This window comes from Symphalangus syndactylus, chromosome 11, assembly GCF_028878055.3.
Source record: "Symphalangus syndactylus isolate Jambi chromosome 11, NHGRI_mSymSyn1-v2.1_pri, whole genome shotgun sequence".
NCBI classification, from domain to species: Eukaryota; Metazoa; Chordata; class Mammalia; order Primates; family Hylobatidae; genus Symphalangus; species Symphalangus syndactylus.
The window spans coordinates 80726750-80747989 of NC_072433.2; the positions used below are offsets into that span (position 1 = coordinate 80726750).

General features: G+C 39.7%; 1 protein-coding gene across 3 annotated transcripts in view; it reads right to left on the bottom strand.

Moving 5' to 3' along the window:
• Window positions 1-428: 428 nt before the first annotated feature.
• LOC129457815 (uncharacterized) overlaps window positions 429-21240 on the bottom strand; it is a 175623-nt gene continuing 154811 nt past the window's right edge. For all 3 annotated transcript variants that reach the window (XR_008649388.2, XR_010114301.1, XM_055233338.2), the window contains one exon: window positions 429-2577. The gene's annotated coding sequence lies outside the window, so the exon portion shown is untranslated. The remainder of the gene's footprint in view (window positions 2578-21240) is intronic.

The window sequence follows — 21240 nt, forward strand, 5'->3', positions numbered from 1 at the left end:
ACACACACATACACAGCAGGCACTGGGACTTTCTCCTAGGATATGGCACAGAGTAGGGGTGAATAGTTCAGGCTTTGGAGTTTAAGAGGTCTGGATTTGGAGTCCTGCAACTTAAGCAAGATAGCATACCTCCACAGCGCATAGTGCCTACTTCAAATGGTTATTGTGAGGTTTAAAGGAGATAGTTGAGAGAGTATGTGTAAAGTAGCTCAGTGACTGACACACCGTGAGTACCCTGTGAATAGAGAGATTGCTATTCTATTGACAGATGGGGCAGCACATGACAAGTGGAGCAGCCCCTCTGAAAGCCCTGTCCATGCATAGAGAGTGGGGCAGGGCCCAGGGCAGCAGAGTGGATGTTGGTACAAATAACAGGGCTGAACAGGCAAATCCAAGACACCAAGTAAGAGGCCCAGGGGACTAGACCATATAAAAATATCCAGTTTATTTGGATACATTCTAAGCAGATTGATTGTAAGCTACCAACCACTAAGTAGCACCAATAAAGGTGCTATTCCATTAGCATGACTACACTAGGCACAAGGAATACACAGACGGACCCTCCAAGAAATCTTCCAGAACAGGAAATAAATATCAACAGTTTAGTATAACACAAGTTAATAACTAAGACTTCCTGGAAGATACTTCATGCAAACTAAAAGTGGCATAACAAATATCCAGTACCATGACCAGGAGTTTGGGAGTGGGGCGATTCAGCCTGTTACAGACAAATCATATCACTAAACTTACCAGTCCAATTAGAGCTATTCCTTACTGAGTAGCAAATAATATTTTTTTAGAAATTAAGTTAAAAGGGATCATATGAGAATTCACATCACATTATTTATGGAGCAATATAATGCCTCATTCAAAGAACACTTTAAATCCAGTTTATATGGAGCCACATTGTTTATTTAATAAGATGGAAATAGCACTTACACAATGCATTTCTCAGACAGCACACAGTACTATTGGCAGTATGTATTGGCAGCTTAATTAAGAAGTCTGTTGATGATGTTAAAAAAAAGCTGACACATTTTCAATTCAGATGGACACTCCTCAAGACAAAGACATGTCTATTGTTGGCTCATACATACTAAAATGTCACAGACACTACCTAAAATGTCTGGTATCTACAGTTATATCAGTGTCTTCACACTGGGAAAATCATGACACACTTATTCTCAAGTCAGAAATAAATTTTTGGAAAAATTAGACAGTCATTTAACTTATGGAACACAAAGGACAATGAATACAATGAATACTGAAATAATTACTTAGCCAAATTTTCATACAGCCGTTGCCCAGATGGGTTTTGTTCCATCCCTATCCTATCTTGGGTCTCTGAGTGCCACCACCCACGTTTGATCCAGATCTTCCTCTTCTTCATGCTAATAACTCACTCAGAATGGCAGGCCCCTAGGGCTGGGGTCCACAAGCTGCGGACTAGTACCAGTCTGTGGGGGTCCATGGCCTATTAGGAACCAGGCCACACAGCAAGAGGTGAGCAGTGGGCCAGTAAGCATTGCCACCTGAGCTCTGCCTCCTGTCAGATCAGTGGCAGCCTTAGATTCTCATAGCAGCGCAAACCCTACTGTGAACTGCGCATGTGAGGGATCTAGGCTGCGCACCCCTTATGAGAGCCTAACTAATGCCTGATGATCTGAGGTGAAACAGTTTCATCCCAAAACCATCCCCACACCATCTACGGAAAAATTGTCTTCCAGGAAACTGGTCCCTGGTGCCAAGAAGGTTGGGGACCGCTGCCCTAGGGCGTGGAAGGTAGTGGACTATAGAGACAACAGGTATAATTCACCTTCCCACTCCCCAAGAAATCCACAAACAATATATTTTTCCAACAGACAATCTATACCTAAGGGGAAAAAAAAGAATTTAATGCAAATTAACTCAAGCTACAATGTATTAATATATCTAAAGTCTACTAAATATTTACAGAATCAATAAAATGGATCCTATCAGAAGTCCAACAACAAAAAAAAGGATTAAAATGTCCTGAGTTGCCATGTTAGGAATTTTTTTGGATTTTGTTTTGTTTTTTATTAAAGAGACTTAAAACACAGAATATACTTTTCCATTCATTTATTTATTGTCTTGGGGATACACCTAATTAACAGCAGAAGAAAAACAATGTACCCTGAAACTAACTGTAAATTTATTGAAGGCAGGCTCCACATCTTTGTCTCCCACATTTTCTTCCCCTATTTTGTGCAGTGATTCATATATAGTAAATACTCAATTAAGTTGAAAAGCAATGCATGTTTCAATTCACATTAATTTGGAGGGGTTGCACTGATTTAAGGAGCAGCTGAGATGAAAAGGCTAGCTTTGATCTTTTCTGATTTCTGGCTAGCGAGGCACACCATCTTGAAAACTTCCTCTGCTGAACCTTGCCTAACTGCTGTCCACTGTGGCATTCTTAATGTCTTGATTTGTTTCCATTTTTGCTGAAGGTAACGAGATGGTTCTCCAGTGGTTATCTTTCCAACAAGAAAACGTGCAGGGTGATTTGAAGCAGGTACTCAGTGGCTATCTGTCCCAGTCCTAGAGGCAGTGTATCTGTGGACAAATTGAAACCAATTATTAATCCAGGCCTTTCTAAGAACAACTTTTCAAAAGTACAAAGGTTAGCCTTTTACTGATCACTAAAATGTTATTTCACTCAACATTTCAAAAACACAACCAGGATCTCTTATGGTGGTTGTCTAAAGCTTTATCTCCCTACTTTAAATAATGACTTTGAAATCCATCTCAGCCCCAGGCACAGATCCAAGCCTAAGGAAATCAGAAATATCACATACCTGCATATTTGGAAAAGAAAGTTCCCCTACCAGGTAAGGATTCTGCATTTTCATTCCTTGTCTTTATAAGCAGGAAAAGCCCCACTCGAGGTCCCAAGCCCTACCCCTTTGTGAATAGTAAAGTCTCTGCCTGTGTCCCATCCCGTGGCACCATATGGATGGCTGGGAAACAACAGTTGCAGATAGAGAAGCATGCTGTGAAGCAATCGGACAAGCGAAGAACGTTTTCTTCAGCAAAGGATCTGAACTAGCCAGGTGGGTCAAAGACAGAGGCACACACGAACACTTCAAACATCAGCTAGGTAGGAAAGCCCCCATGAGGGCAGCATGGAAGGATCCAGTCACACCTTGTGTATTAGTTACACCATCATGGACCAGAAAAGACAGGCATCTTTACAAGAAACATTTCCATTCATTCACATGCTCAGGGGCTGTTGTCTCTCTGACCTGTCTTACTGCAGACCCCGCCTCCACCACCCCTCCTTGCTCAGGCCCTCTTCTCCTCAGCCTGGAATAAGATGGCCTCCTAGCTAGGCCTAGGTCTCCTCTGCCACAGTCTCAACTCCTTCCAAGCAATGCTACCTCCTCTGGGCCTCCATCTCAGCCATTCATTCCAGGCTCCCTCTGAGCTTAGGCCCCCGATGTCTCCACTTAAAAGGCTCAGCACTACTGTGACCTTCAACCCATCCTCATCAGAGCAGACCATAGAGAAGCAACTTCAGCCCAGAAGATGGTGAGACTGGAATTCTATATTTGACCACAAATGCATTCAGTTGCACTGACTTTACTCTACATTGCTTCTTCATTTCTCCCTGTTTTCCTAGTTCCAAACATGTTGGCTCAATCCTCAGAGCTGACATCTGCCCTGACTGGATTTTTGGTTTCCTACAATGCCTTATGCCTTGCCCTGAACCTAAATCTACTTGACTAGGGCCCTGATAAAAACCCTTCCCTAGATTCCATTCCAGGCCCCCAGCTGTGGGCTGGGATCCAGCTGTGATTAGATTGCCTCCTTCCATGATACCACTACTCGTGACTCTAAATATCACCTGTTATCTACAATTCTACTGGCCCAAACCTCCTGCTAAATTAAATATCCTCAGGTACCAACACCTTCCCTGAACCAATCCCAACCACATCCACTTGGTCACTAAGGATTGGACTGCTGGCTTATGCTAGTAAAACCAGGTTCCCAGTCCCTAATACACCTAATCTTGGCTTCCTCCTGTTCCCTGGAAACCTATGCTGCTGAGACCCTTCATAGGAACTTCCTCGCCCAGCCTAGACAAATTATAGTACTATGGTGTGTGTGTGTGTGTGTGTGTGTGTGTGTGTGTGTATGCAATTAGAATCTAAGTGTCTTCTTAATAAAAACTTACTGATTTTTCTACAGTAAATGTCTAAACTACATCAGAATAGACCAAGAATTCTGAGAAACTTTGAAGTTCTGGGTCGGTGTTATTTATGATTCATGTATTGAGTACATCCCTCATTCAAAACCTTAATTTTATTTTTATAAAGGCATTTCTCTAAGAACACACTTCTTACAACATAGATCTCTGAGTCTGAGATCTTTTTGAGTTAGGATGCAAGCAAGACAAATCCTGGGGGGTTTGTAAGCCTTCCTGCCAAAGATTAAAGCCAGTGGACTTCTACTATAAAATGTTTCACTGGCTCTTGCAGATGATCACAGTCCACTGTAGAATCATTTAATATTCATGATACTTCACATATTTTGAATATTTAAATATAACATATACATACTACATACATATACACACAACCTTACTTGAAAAGAATTGGATAATGGATTTAGGCATACCCCAAAGTCCTATGATCTTTCAACACTTGGGCAAGTCTGTGGTGAAAACTCCACTTTGAAACAATGTTTTTGTTAGCATGTAACTCAGAATGACACTGTCCCCTAATACCCACTGTCCACTTCTTTTTATCGATAGACTCCTTGAATTTTAAGGGATGAATGGCCACAAAAACTGTATTTTCAGGCCCTCCTGGTAGCTAGGTATGGTTGATGGGATGTGAGTAGAAACTAGGAATATATTTTATTTAAACCCTTAGTACTAATATATGTGGCTCAGTCACTTCTGTGGCTGAGGTGAGAACACGCTTGTGGAAGAGAAGTCTGTGGCTTGGTGAGTGTGTGTGGCCAGCAGTCTCCGATCTGTGTAGGTATTAATGTGTCAGGGCTGAGTGTTCCAGGATTTCTCTAGAGGCTGGCAAGGGCTCCTGAACCAATTGTCATTTCTGTCTTGCCAGTATTTCAGGGTTGGAGAAGTCCAAGCCTTAGGACCCAGTTTCCTTTCTACCTGGTGTTCTCCTGCCAGAATACCATGGGCTGTAACTTGCCTTGAGTTGGAAGCAGTTTGCATGTACACTTGTAAATTTATTCATCCTTTTAATTTATATAAGGTTTTTTTGTACACAATTCTCAATTACTTAAGCAATGACAACAAATTTTGGTTTTCTTTTGTTATGTGAGGACATTAGGCCCCAGCAACATGCTACTGTGTAACGAAAAATAAACTGTTGCAGTTAAAAAAAAAAAAAAAAAAAGTTAGGAGTACAACCTCCAAGGAATGCCCTTAAAGAGAACACTTATGCATCTTCAGACATATTAATGAGGCCAACATCCAGGGTAGCAGAGGTATCAGATAGTTTACATCTCCCTGACCCAACAGTCTAAACATAAGCAATCCAGAACTGCTACACCAGCTTCGTTGTGTCAAGGAGCTCCTTCTTTCATGTTTAAGCCACTATACTTTGGTACCTCTCAGCAAGAATATAGGTTAGGTTGCTGTAACAAATACAGCTCTGCCACTTTATAGCTGACCTATCTTGGACAAATAACTTAAACTCTATATTCTCTTATCTGTATCTACTTCACAGGGTTGTTGTCAGCAACATGAGACTGTGTCTTTTTTGGGGGAGGTAGGGTAGGGGTCTCATATCCCTGGTTTCTAGCACAGTACCTGAATATAGTAAGCATTCAATAAATACTAAGCTATTATTGCTGATCTTACTCATATGCCAGATCTAAACAAACAATGCCAGACCTTAACAACTCACCATTCAGTATTTCCAATAAAGATCTGATATAATACAAATAATCAATATGGTGTGCATTAGAATGATCACTTTCTGACCCAAATCATAGAAAACATGGTTTGACAAAAGATATTATCTGACTTGTGAATTTATTTTTATGAAAACTCTCATATGTAGAACCACTGGTCATCAAATTAATGAACTGACTTAACTTTTTTAAATGATCCACTTGTATTGGGCAGTCCTGGAAAGTCAAAGGCACATTTCCCCAAGAGTACTGGTTCTGTCCCTGCCAGTTATTATTGCAAGCTTCCACTGTTCATGCATACCCTGCAGAAAAGCCTGATTTTTATAACACAGTTATGATTGTGAATTTGTATTATAATAATACAGAATCTCAAGAAAAATAATTCTTCTGTTTTCTCAAAGGAAGATGGGCACTTTTTTGCTTCTACAAAAATAGCATGGATGAGAGTTTTCAGGAAAACACATTTCTCTTATTGAAGAGCACTTAATAAACACACACCTGACTGCTTTCATTTCACCACAAGTGGTGCCCATTTGCCAGTCATCGAAGTAATTCAGTCTGCTCTGTTGAAGTGATGGATTCTACAAACTGTGTAAGGCTGTCATTAAGGAGAGGATAGATTATAGTCTCATGCAGGACATTACAGTACTTACATTTCTCACCCACACAGCTTATGAAACATAGGGGAAACAAGAAGATGAAAATAAAGTTTAACATGGACTTAATGCCTTTCTCTCTCAATGAATGGAATGAGCTGGTCGCTAGTCCACACTTTTTACTACTTATATATAAAGTTCCATTTCCTTCTAGTTAATATAAAAAGCTTTGACACAAAGACTATGCACATAATTCATTATGCAGTAATTTAAGTCTAACTTGCCTTTGTCCCTCTACTTTTAAAATATTATTCTTTCTTTTTTCACCCTATTTATACAGCCATTTTTGCTTCTCTATAATTTTTACCTACTTAAAATTCTCATATAGAACAGAGATTATATCTAGAGTAAAATTCATTAATTTGAGTGAATTGAAAAAGACAAGCCTGAATGAATGAAAAGTCTAAAGTATGGACAATTATCAAAAAGAGCATGATAACAGCAACAGCTGACATTTGGGAGTTTATTACATGAAAATCACTGGGATTTTTACCTTATATTATCTCATTTAGTCCTCAAAACAGTCCTGGAGGACTGGAAAACAGACTTTAAGAGATGTTAACTTTCCTAGGGCCACATAGCTACTGAGTGGTAGAACTCCTTCCAAAGTTGCAGTTGTCTGACTCCCAAGCTCGTGCTCTTTACAACCACACCAAACGCTAGGTTTTTTTCTTCAATCAATAATAATATTAAAAGTAATATCTCAGAGGAGGGTTACAAAACTCTAAAGTGGTTTATTTTAAAAAAAGTATTTAAAATTAGCTCACACTTATTTTAGGTAGTATTTATCTGCCATTTATGAAGTAACTACTTCACACAAGGCATTTCTATACATTAAAACTGACCCTCACAACAACCTCATAAAGTAGATAACTATCTCCATTTTACAGATGGGGGAAAATATTCAGTGAAGCTAAGGTCACATAGCTAGTAAGTGGCCTAGTCTTTGCACTATGCCACACTACTTCATTATCTGTCTTATAAGGTCTTTCTCTAAAGTGCTGGAGAAATCTGCTTTTTAAAGGAATAGTGCCATCCCCCTGCAATTTTATTTATACTATTTATTAGCTCAGCAAAGCTTTAGTTCAGAGACAATGCAAAGGTAAACTTTAACCCAGGCCTTGACCTCATTTTCATAAATTCCAAATTTAGTGAGGTCCATGTTAATGGGTTTTACTGTATATGGAAAAGAGTTTAATAGTCACTTAGCACTGCTCTATCCATTAATAAATCTAAAAAGCCACACAAAGGTGAAGGAAGGAAGAACAGTGACCTCAAAACTAAAACAGATAAAGAGTGCCTATAATTTGTACTCCAGCAAAAAAAGTCAGAATATAAAATTACCAATACATAACAACCAATTCAGTCTTACAAGTTTAAATGCTCATTCATCAATTAAAGAAAATTAACCTAATCAGATGCTCATATTAAGGAATACAGCCATAGCAATTCAGCAATCATAATTAAAAGTCCATTTCAAAGCTCTTTGGTGTGCAGTGAAATGATCTAACAGCGAGGCTGCCTGGTTCTTTTCACAGTGTTGTGTAAATGTGCTCAGTATGTGGTCATTCCTAGCTGTTGAACATGTTCATCTTTGCCACTCATGCTGCACTTGTTTCTGATGCAGATATGCTTCTGTGTACACACTGAGTGGGAAACATGTACAAGATATGACAGTGAATAAAGCACATGTCTGCAGCACTGTTCCCACCACGCCTACAGGCAGTTCCATAATATATAGGGGATTTTTTTTCCCCTTGTAGGTCATCACTGTACTGAAAATATTCTAAATAAATCCTACAGGTGTCAGAGGGGGCCACCTGAAGCACTTAGGGTCCCACAACTCTGTCAAGTCGCATTACGCTTTTTTCTTTTCTTTTCTTTTCTTTTCTTTAGGCCAGCATGTGAAAGAGCTGCCACATGCCTCTCTACAAGGGAAACAGCCTTGGGACACAAGCAAAGCAATCCAGGTAAAGGATAGCCAACTATTCTTTAGGCCTGATGCACTGTGGAATAGGTGGTAGAAGCAGATTTCAGGTCCCTTGAAGTCTGGCCAGACTCTCAATAGATCACCTACTTCCTGGTGACTGACAGCCGAGGCCTAAAGGGGGCCAGCTTGTCAAGGACCAGCTTGAGATTTGCAGTCTTGGACACCCAGAGTGAACTAATCTCTCATAGCTATTCTCCATAAAGTATAAAAAAATAAACTTCCCACCTGTAATCCCAGCACTTTGGGAGGCCAAGGTGGGCAGATCACAAGGTCAGGAGACTGAAACCATCCTGGACAACATGATGAAACCCCGTCTCTACTAAAAATACAAAAATTAGCTGGGTGTGGTGGCATGCGCCTGTAGTCTCAGCTACTTGGGAGGCTGAGGAAGAGAATCGCTTGAACCCAGGGGGCAGAAGTTGCAGCGAGCCAAGATTGCACCACTGCAGTCCAGCCTGGCAAAAGAGCGAGACTCCATCTCATAAAAATAAATAAATAAATAAATAAAAACTTCCCTACTATATGATGTAAATTTATCCAAATATCTGGGGCTCCCATAATTTGCTGACCCCTTATCTGTGTTACCTGACTGGTTTGTCCACCAGGCTCACCACAGTATTACGTTAGGATTCAGCCTTTCACTTTCACTTCCAACTCTCTTGGCCACAGCATCATAATTGCTACCATTTCTTTTATAATCGATTTTGATTTCAAGTCACTGGAAAGCATTACTGAAAAAGAATATGGAGTTTCACTCTCTGGACTATTCAACGTCATTGCAAGAAAAAAACCTTCCTGGGAGTGTTGGATAAACTGAGCACTCTCAGATTCCTTCCCAACCTATGAGTTCCTCATTATTATTAATCAAATACCTAACAGTACTACTTCTAGGAATCTATCTTACAGAAACAGCAGCACAAGTTCACAAAAACAAAAACATTACCATGTTCACTACAGTGTTATTTGCAATAGCAAAAGTGTTAAGTGATCTAAATGGCCAACAGTCGAAGGATGATTAATTATGGACCATCCATACTCGGGAGCACTGCGCAGCCATTAAAAATAACATAGTATGCCTCTATTTACTGGCACGAAGTTATGTTCAGTGAAAAAAGGATGATGGACAACATGTATAGAGTGATACCATATTTGGAAAAAATACCACTGTGTTTATACAGAAATATATGTGTACAAAGAGAAATTATATGAAAAGAAATATATCTTAGAGATTTGTAACTATAAATATGTAGTTATGTATATTTCTGTTATGTGATATTCAAGTAAAAACATTTCTATTGCCAGGCACAGTGGCATGCACCTGCAGTCCCAGCTACTTAGGAGGCTGAGTCAAGAGAATCACTTGAGCCCAGGAGTTTGAAGCTATAGTGTGTGAAGACAGTGCCTGTGAATAACCACTGCACTCCAGCCTAGGCAATACAGCAAGACTCTACCTTTAAAAAAAGTTTCTATTATATACTTATATAAACATATATTTGCATATGCATAGAAATATCGGAAAGGATATACATTAATAGTGGTCACTTCTGGAAAGTGAGTTTGGAAAGACAGAACTGTAAGTTTTTACTTGTACATATATGTGTTGAGGTTTCTAAAGGATTCTGCAAAATTGACACCCCTTTCCTCTCCTAGGTTCTGAGCAAATAAAGAAATAACACAAAAATAAAAACAGATAGGGGACCAGAATATAACCTTTATTACTGATTGAAGCCAAAGTGGAAGAGGTAGCTTAGTCTGAAATCCAAAACACACATGGCTAAGCTATAGAATTATATCATCTTGGGCCGGGCATGGTGGCTCATGCCTGTAATCCCAGCAATTTGGAAGGCAGAGGTGGGTGGATCACTTGAGGTCATGAGTTCAAGACAAGCCTGACCAACAAGTGAAATCCCGTCTCTACTAAAAATACAAAAATTAGCCAGGCATGGTGGTGCACACCCATAATCCCTGCTATTCAGAAGGCAGAGGCACAGATCACTTGAACCCAAGAGGCGGAGGTTGTAGTGAGCTGAGATTGTGCCACTGCACTCCAGCCTGGGCAACAGAATGAGACTGTCTCAAAACCAACAAACAAAAAAATTTGTATCATCTTGGCAGGCCAGGATAGCAAAAGCTGGGATGAGCCCCCAGCCTCAGGGAAAATGTGTGCTCTTGGTAGGCAGGCCCTTCTCCAGATAGAACAGGCATGGCAGTAAGCTGAGCTAGCCCACTTATTCACCCCAAATTTTCCAATTAGGTAAGTCACTCCCCTATAGAGTAGAGTGAGAAAGAGGGGGGAGGCCGAGGCGGGCGGATCACGAGGTCAGGAGATCAAGACCACGGTGAAACCCCGTCTCTACTAAAAATACAAAAAATTAGCCGGGCGTGGTGGCAGGCGCCTGTAGTCCCAGCTACTCGGAGAGGCTGAGGCAGGAGAATGGCGTGAACCCGGGAGGCGGAGCTTGCAGTGAGCCGAGATTGCGCCACTGCACTCCAGCCTGGGCGACAGAGCGAGACTCCGTCTCAAAAAAAAAAAAAAAAAAAAAAAAAAAAAAAAGAAAGAGGGTCTGTCAAGTAGGAGTATTGTCTGTGTCTGAGAAAGTAGTTTTAGCATATCTGGGGTGGCTGAAGCCATACTGCAAAGGGTTAAACAGTGAATGGCGAAAAGGCAGAGACTACAGAGTAGCCAAGTCAAGAAGAATTGAAAGAAAGGAGGCTGGGAGCAGGGAATTTAAAAAAGGATTTTTCTTAAAGGAAGAGGCCAACAAAATGTCAAAGGTGGAAAATTGAAGAGACAAAATTATTTACAGGAAGAGTCTAAACATAGTGATGGAATCATGGACATAAGTGAATGTGGCCACCTCTTACTGAGACATGAACAAAAGGGAAGGAAGGGAAGTTGAGTTCTTATCACAGGACCAATTCTGTAAAAAGAAGGATAGATCCTAAAGCTAAATCCAGAAAACAAAAAATAAACTTGCAGACTGCCAAAGAGCTGGCTGTGCTACAGTCATGACAAAACTCGGCAGAACCAAGACCTACTTGTAAATGTTTTATCAAACTGGGAAAATTACAAGAAATATGTGATTTATTATTTCTAAGACTGCTTAGATTAGTATTGATATGTACATACCCTCCATGTTATCCAAAATCATGCTTCATAACATCAGTTGATTTACATGCTCCTTTGTCCCTGGGAGCCCTAAGGAATAAAGTTTTTCGTAAGAAACTTTGAGTGATTTAAGCTTGACTGGCTCTGTGCAATTTTTCATTGCAATTCTGGCTACCATTCTACCATATGCCCCAAATCACAATGCAGTATAAAGTAAAATCAAACAGACCAAGGATTGGTGGGAAGATTCCTAGTCTACAAGTCTGGCTCCATACTTTTAACTGATAGAGACCGAAATGTCTGCACTGGAAATGTTTCTGTATTTCCACTGATCTATTTTCATGCCATCGTTTCAACGGCTTCAGAAGTTCCAGTAAGAAAAGGCTTCTTCTGGTAAACAGATTCCTTTGAGTTAAAAAAAGAGGGAAATCTTCGTATTTTTCAACAGTCCCCAAAGTTATATTCTTTATCAGGTTTTAAGGTTATGTTCCAAGTCTCCATTCCTCGGTGTGGTTTAGCTTTACAACCAGCTGCCCCCTCTTCACTAGCAGTTTTTGACGTCATCCAGGCTTTGCAAAATGTGTGCTACAGCCCCTACTCGGGCTTCTCAGCTGCTATGAAAGTTATACTGCATTTGGTTAAGTGTGGAGGCTGGCACCAGGGAGGATCCATGATGGTGATTATCATGCAAATCAGCCTCCTGCAAGTCAAGCTCCTCCGCGGAGGCCTTCCAGCTCTGCTTCCCCCCAGGGCCGCTCCATTGTCCCCAGCACAAAGCTAACCATCTTGGCTGCCGACACTGGACGCCGCTGAGATTGGTTCTCCTGACAGAGATTAGTGGGCAGCAATGAATCTTTCACTTGGGGTAGAAATATGATTTTATTTAAGAAAATAACCATACATAATTGGGCTTCTGTCACTTTAAATTTTAATGGTGAGAGTAATATGGAGGCTTCTGGAACTTTAAATTACGGCTTTCAGAAGCTTCACACTGAATCTTTCAATTATTCTCTGTAAGTACTTTCTCAAAGCATGTGCCACCATGACATTGATATCACAATTCAAATCTAAATTCAAAACTGACTGCAAGGCTATGAGCTATGTGCTGGCGTGCATGCTGCCTCATTTTATCTTTGAACATCCGACGAGGCGAATCAAGAGGCGCTCTCCCGGCGCCCAGCCAGCTGTTTGCCAAATATTCAAATGCTCTGACATGCAGAAGAGCCTTTCAGATTTCCCCACATCAAAATTAGCAACGACCCCCTATTTTTCCCATTAGCTTCTGGCTCACCTACATCCTTTCACGCAGGCCCGCCTGACTCACTCAGCTAAGTGCTTGCTCTTGCTCACCTCTTGGGTTCCCGACTCCAGCAATTGGATCTGGTGTGTGCTGCAGAATGGCAGCCAGTTCAGACAAAACCATGGGGGAGAGTTTTCAAGTCAGTGTTTCCTTGAAGTGGATCTGAAAGGGTGGCTGAGCTGATATTTGCAGTAGTAGGAAGGCAGAGAGCAAAGGCAGCATGCAGGTTTTCCTTACAATACATTCATTAGGCTGGAGCAAAAAATGGAATTGGAAAGACAGTAGCCAGGAGAAAGTGAAAAGGCTTTCCTTTTCCTTTTATTTTGGTGTTAACTTCCTTGTTATATATCCATTTTATCATTTTTAATATTTTTATCTTCATATTAAAACAAGTGGAAAGGAATCTTTTTCTTTATAGGTCTAGCTTTAGACTGCTTCAACTATTTTTAAATGTGTCCCCTACCTCAGTAAACACAGCACCACATTTACAACTGTAAATAACTAATCCAGTTGCACATTGGTTAATCTACAATGAAAAACAACCCTTCTTTCACATTTCAAAGGTCCTGGAACAATTTTCCTCAGCTGGATAACTTAGAACAGAGGCTGTGGACAGCACCTGGGGAGTTTAGAATGGGAAAGGGACTAAGGTGCCAAGTGGTGAAGACAACAGCCCCTACCCCAGCGGCTGGCAAAATTTCCTGAAGCTGGACATCAAAACCCGGGCCAGCTGGGTGAGGGGTTCCTTCATTCCTTCTGGAAAAGCTGGGTCTTTACTTGTTCATTTCCTATGATGTGTTTATACTTGGACAGAAGGGGCACAGCAGGAATGCTTTCAGGGCATATTTAGGGGGAAGCCACTCTCACAGGAATCATGAATGCCAGATGTCAAACAAACCTGTGCTGCTGAGAATTCTCTGAGCAGGATGCAAGGGGCACCACATCACATCTGAGGAAACTCTGCTGTCCTGATCCGGGGCCTCTCCTTAGCTATAGGCAAAGGCAGGTAGAAATCCTTTCATTTTAATAATACTAAAAAAGGAAGCTGCTAGTGTGAGCATAAAATTACCTAAGAACTAGATAGGCTGATGGCATTCCAGTTCTGCCAGTAAAGTCTATTTATTCTCTCAATTCAAATCAGCATAAGGCAAGTAACTTGCCTCTGGGAACCATGGGTGGCAGAGGCAGGAGGCCCACACGTGGAGTGGCCATAAAACAGACATCAGTCAACAGCCTTACTCCAGCATTATTTCCTGAATACAGGCTCAAACATTGCTTTGCACTGAGATCAGGATTATGGTGCCCAAGTAGGCACTCTTGTAAGCCACTGACCATGGACAGAGAAAATTTTAAAAATTCATATTGATTTCCAAGTCCAAAGTAGTACAATTACAAATCTTGCCTAACTTTAACACTGAAGGCTTATGGAGTGTTTCAAATACAAAACAGTTCTACATAAATCATTCACTCAAACCTTTACCATGCTGCTATTATATGCTAAGTACTATAGTTTCATGAGTCAGCATTGGTTCAATAATAATCTTAATACTACTAGATTTCTCTGCAAAATTTAGCACTGTGGCTCACCCCTCCATCTCAAAGGCGTTCACTTCTGTAAAAGTTATCTTCTCTTAGGAAGGTCTGCCTCTCGGACTACTCTCTCTTTACTAATTCCTCCTCCACGGTCATTTCATTAAACCCACAAGGAGTGAGGAGCAGTATAGCAAAATCACCTGGGGCACATATTTTTCACACTGCACAGATCCCCTCCACTCCCATTTGAGAATCATTATATATGTGAACCCCTCACTATTTCTAGCTGGAGTAAGTTATTTCTCTTAAGAGTTTGGGGATGAAAAAAACAAAAGCTGAAGATCTCTGTACCAAATACTTTCTCTAGATGATATCATCTACTCTCATGACTTCAACTACGTGCCAACTACACACTGATGACTTCAAAAATAATATTTTAAGCCCAGACCCACATGTCCAAATGCCTAGCACACCTGTTTTCAAATGACCTACCATCACAAACTCTACAAGTACATTATATTATATTTTCTAATATATATAATTTTATAATTTATATCAAATTAAATCATAAATTATATAATTTATATTTTTCTCTCCTTTTTCTTAATAGTATTAGTATTTACTATATGATTCAAGGTAACTAGCCATATTTATACTCCTTCTTCTCCTTCACACTTCCCATTCTCACCCCACATAGATCAAATCTGTCACCAGGTCCTTTCTCGTCTAACTCAAGAACACATTTCAAGCGTATCTACCTACCATTTACTATATCCCACTTGGACCTCTGCATTAGCCTCCTCACTCCTCCCTACCACCAGCCTCTGCACTTCAAACTATTCTCCACATGCTTCTGATTCCTACTGACTAAAGCAGGAAATCCTTGAATGCACTCCTCATAATATACAATATGATTTCTGATAGCAAACAGACCAGCTTCTTAAATATTCACATTTTAATAGGTTTCAAAAAACAGAATTAACACATGAAACTGGGTGTCAAGTTAAAAGTTTGCTTTAAAAATAAATTTCAGTATAAAACTCGGGCAATTTAAAGAAAAATTAATCTATTCAGGTAGTGTGAGATGTTTTAAAAAAGATAAAAGCAGTACATGAATCAATGATGCTGGGAAGCTTGGCACTAGAAAGTAGGTCTAAACTCCTTAACGTGGTATCAGATATCTTAAACTCCTTAACATTCTCTCCATTTTTAGCTTCTCCCTCTCCTACATTTCCTGTACTCTACATATAAATTCTGTGTATCAGCTTTGCTGAAAAACAAAACACCCTAAATTTACTAGCTAAAACAACATTTTATTTAGTTCATACATCTGTGAATGGGCTGGGCAGTTAGTTCCGTCTGAGCTGACACCCCAGAGAGATCAGGGGAAATCTGGGCTGATAAATGATTTCGCCTGGACACTCGCATGTGTTTGTGATCAAATGGTGGATCAGCTGGTAACTAGATGATCTCACTCGCATGTTTAGCAGTTCGATGACTGTTGGCAAGAGCCTCAGTTCTTTTCTGGGTGACCACTCATCCTGCAGCACAATAACCTGGGCTCATTGACAATATGGTCACAGGGTTCCAAGTGCAGAAGCCCCGGTGCATGAGTCTCTGCACTGTTCGCTAATATCCACTGGTCAAAGCAAGTCATATGATCAACCTAGATTCAGTAGGGAGAGAGAGACTCCACCTCTTAATGGATTGATCTGCAATGTCACTTTGCCAGGAGTTAGAAGCAGGAAAGGAAAATTGGTGACTGTTTTTACAATCAACCAACTCTTACCATCCATCAAATATGCCAGGCATATTCACACACATGCTCATGCTGTTCCCATCACTTAAAATGAACTCTCAACTTCCTCCTGTCCTTCTGTAAAATCCTTGTTGCTTGTCCTTCAAGGCTTTGATCAAATATAGCATTCCCTGACACCTTTCCTCAAGGCATAATTAATTATTCCCTCATATGTTCCCATGATCCCTTGCATTGCCTCTATTACATCATTCAGTGAATTGTATTATAGTTATTTATAATGTCTTATAAAGTCTCTCTCCTTAAATAGACTGTCTTTGTACCACCAGCATCTAGCACAATGTCTGGCAAAAACAGGCATTCAATAAACGTTCAATAAATTAAATTAAATAAATTTAAAACAAAGATTAAAGTCTCCCTGGAATACACCTACATTAAAAAAGATTTAAGGTGCAAATACAAAACTGGCCTCATGAGTTAGCAGAACTAATTAGATCCATCTCACCTAATTTTTTTTTTTTAAGATAGAGTCTCACTCTGTCACTCTGTCACCCAGGCTGGAGTGCAGTGGTGCCATCTTGGCTCACTGCAACCTCTGCCTCCCAGGTTCAAGGTATTCTTGTGCCTCAGCCTCCCGAGTAGCTGGGATTACAGGCACATACCACCATGCCCAGCTAATTTTTGTATTTTTAGTAGACATGGGGTTTCACCATGTTGGCCAGGCTGGCAAACTCCTGATCTCAAGTGACCCTTCCACCTTGACCTCCCAAAGTGCTGGAATTACAGGCATCAGCCACCACACCCAGCCCACCTCATCTCATTTGAAGGGCACCAGGCAGGGCAATGCTCCTCACCAAAAGCATTTTTTCCTGTGGGACTGGCACAAAGCCTGAACTTCCAGCATAATTTATTTAAGGTCTGAACATGTTTTGATGTAATACAAACAACATAGGCTCTGGAGTCAAAAATACTACTAGGACTCAAAACCTAACTACCTGTGCGATACTGACAATTTATTTTGTACATGTCTCTGCACTACTTTTTTCATCCATACAATTATCTGTGTTGCAGTAGCACATGTAAAGCAGCTAGCACAGTACCTGCCATACACCCAACACTGATACCAAATCACAAAGTCTCCTGTTTAAAAAAGCAAATGCCCCTGGCAGGGGGTAACCACAAGCCCTTTTTATTGCCATCTGAGGGGAGTGGGAAAAAGGTAAAAGGAAGAAGAGTGGGAAAGTAAAGAGTGGCAGATAAACAACTTCGCAGTTTTACTGGGAGCTGGGCTTGTGGCTAGTGATGAAAGTTACATCAGTTTTTAGAGATCCAACCAGGTAATAAAAGTCCCCCTGCCCCAAGGCATATAATGACCATTTCTGGTAATACAGGACTTGGAAACTGCATAATTTAGGACTTTGGGACTTGCATAATTTTTCTGGGCATCAATATGGAATCACCATTTATAAGTATACCTAGGCAAGACTACTGAAGAGTTAGTTAAGGAAGAAATAGAGTTATTTAAATGTTACTCTGATCTTTTTCATGTATAATCTCTTGCCCTTGTCCTTCATTCAAAAGGGGCAACTGTAATGGTAGTAAACAAATTCCCTCCCTACCTAAGGATACAATTTTTTTAAGTGAGAAAAATTTAAAGAACACTACAAAACACACAATTATAAACTTTATATCACTTCTAAAGGAAATATTGCCATTGAAATCAAAATAAAATGAGTTTTAGACACACTTATATCCTGTTTCAAAGTAAAGCCAAGTTTTAATAAAATGTTTAATTTTCCAAAATCCAAGCAAGAACTCCTATGAGAAGTCCCTACAGTTGTACCTCCTGAGGCTGTTCTCACATCTCAGTGACAACCCTGAAACACTTCTGCACTTCGGAAGCACTAAACCAATCTACTTTTGTTGACATCTAGCCCTGTAAATGAGACTCCACTGTTACCCATGATCTTTCACGCCAGCTACATTGTAAACTTCCTGGTACCCAAGATTCTGTTTTCTGTATTTTCCCAGTCCACCTGTCCCTACCCTCAGCACCCAGATTTGTACTCAATAATTGTTAATTCATGGCTGACAAGGAAATGTATAAACACCACTTGCTGACAGTAAATTCTTTGGTCTGTTCAAGTTCAGACCAAGACCTCTAGAGATCCTAAAGGCTGAAATGACTATGGTGCCCCACATTCACATGTAAATTAAAAAAATACTAAACCATAAAGGACAAAATTTACATGTATGTTTTTAAATTAAAATAGTTTCTGATGGCAAAATTCTAGGTAAGTTCATCAAAGGCTGAACTCTTCTTCATTCTTTTCCCTCCCCGTTGTGAGAGCATACATGTGTATGTGAAATAGAGAGAGAGAGAGAGAAGAGACAGAGAGAGAGGTGAGGGGAGAGGGAGTGAGGGAAGATGAATGTGTCTGTGACTTCCAGCACACAGACTGGAAGTCTGTGTACCTGTCTGCTATAAGGTAGTCCAATTCTGGGTCCACTTCATAAACTATATCAAAATGCTAAATATGGTTATGGATGTTATACAGTATAGAATGAGCAATCAAGTAATTGCCTAAATCCATATGCATATTTGCTGTTGTCTTGTTAAGTATCCAAATTCTATTTCAGGTTTGTAGTAAGAGAGCTTAACATAATATAAATAGAAGCAATGTAATATATTGTTTCACCTGCTCTTACAATTGCATTGTGGTTGTGTGTGGACAAGGAGGTACAGCAAATGATTGTCAGCAAATCACTCATAAAAATGTGAGAAGTCCAAGTTCTCTGCACTTTATTTCATTAGACACCAATATTTGATAAAAGCAACAAGCACCAAATTAATATAAACCTTCCATAAATAATGTTCACAGCAGTCACAAAGTTTAAAATACAGATGCTAATTACAGTGCCAAATCAAAACTACCATATTTCAATTAAAACTATTTTCACTTGTAATATGATTATCTTATTCATAGTAACAGGTATTAATATTTCTATTAAACCTGAATAGGTTGTGCTTAGCCATAATTGTTCCAATGGATCTGTTTCCAGTTTTGTATTTTAAAATCCAAGTGTGTTCCATAGAGTTAAATAGTTTATTCTGATGTACCCAGGTAGACTTTTGTCTTATAATAGAAAATGTTTGGATATCTAGGGAAATGGCATCAGAAAAATCAGGAAATGCTTGTGATTGTATAGGTACTTCACTTCTGATTATATAAGTACTTTTAAAACAGTAAAAATTTTAAACCCTATACTTGCATTGAAGTACAGCTAGAATGCAAATTTAGTAATAAAACTGAATAATTTAGTAGCTTGTTTTGTGATCAGGTCTGATTGGTCCTCTCTAAGACGTATCCAATTTTTTAAAATTCCCTTTGTGGCTTTGAACTGGGGTGGAGTGCATATTATGTCCATTAATAGGAAGCCAAGGGTTACTTGAACAAATAATATTATGGCTTTGTAGAATGACTAATGGTCTTTGCAAAGGCCCAGACTGGTTTCATTTTTCTTAAGATTTTATCACTGATTTGTTCTTAGTCATGTGCAGTCACTAAAGGCAGCAGAGGTAACAAGTGTTTGATGTAAGATACTTGAGCCACTTTTGTCAGAGCTGCATTTATTTTTATGCTATACTCATTCTTGGTACTCTTATATGTACGTGGTTCTTTTACTTAATTTTTTTCTTGTTTTCAGTGATGGGTCAAACAGATACAGCAATTATAACAACACTAGCCTCTAAAACTCTACAAAATAACAAATATCTACTTCCTTGCAAGGGATGACTTTACATTGCAGATTAAATAAATGACCACAGAAGCAAACATCCTAATATAAGAGTTTAACTCTTTGTTCACTGCCATATTTGCACAGCTTACAAAATATCCCTTACCTTTTAGCATATATTATCAATTTTAATTCAATCCATCCTTTACAATCTGCAGCAAGTCACAGAAGTGCTCTTCTAGTTGAAAGGAAATTTCAAGGAAGGAGGGATGTGGAAAAATACATTTAATTTATTCTATTGAAAGGGGACATTCTAAATGGTTTCTGAGCTCTTTTGCATCTTCTTACACACTGCAAATCAGCTCAGATATCTTAATCAGTGGCTATAAACATATCCTTATCAGTAACATATTCATGAAAGATGGTATGTGTATGAGCTGCAAAATGTTTGGCAGAGACCCAAGAATACAAAAGAAAGAATATGGTAAAGAATTGATGGAATAGCTTTGTGTTTCAACTCTATTCATTCTGGGAATATTCTATCATCTCTGTTTGTTCCAATTGGAAGGATAATAGACAAACCAACAGAATGTCAGGTTTCTGTGACGTGGTTTCATCTATATAGTTACACATATTGTACAATGATCCAGGATGGAAGCATATCTGTACACAATAATGAATATAAGTACATAATATATACCTTCTTGTGTCTCTCTCTAAATTTTTCTATTCATGTTATTATCTTATGCAGAGTTTAGTGCTTTTCTGTTTTGACAATCTAAGCACTGTCTAAACATTGTTTCATGAAATCAAGGGTAGTCCTTGACAATTAATTTTTGCAGTCAATGGTCTTCTCAAAATGGGCAACTCCCCTTGGAACTTAGGAGCCACAACAGCAGACTGTGTGAGTGAGGGAGTGAGACAATTCATTAGCCGATTCTGCAGCAACTCAAAGTGGCGGGGGATGTCAGCCCCTGCTCTGGTGCTTCAATACTAATGAGAGTCATTGCATATTCATAACCCCAAATACAGTCAGCTTCTTGTAAAAACTTTTGTCACCCAGGCTTCATGGCAAGAGCAAAGCACTGCACTCTTCGTGTCGTGGCACTTCCGCCAAGTGAGAGTGAGAGCAAGATTGATTGTTTTGCAACGCTGCCTGACGGGGAACTAAAAGATGCTGCCCCAAGGGTCCTAAAACTGCTTAGTTTGATTGCAAAGCTCCAAATAATCAAAGAAACAAAAAGG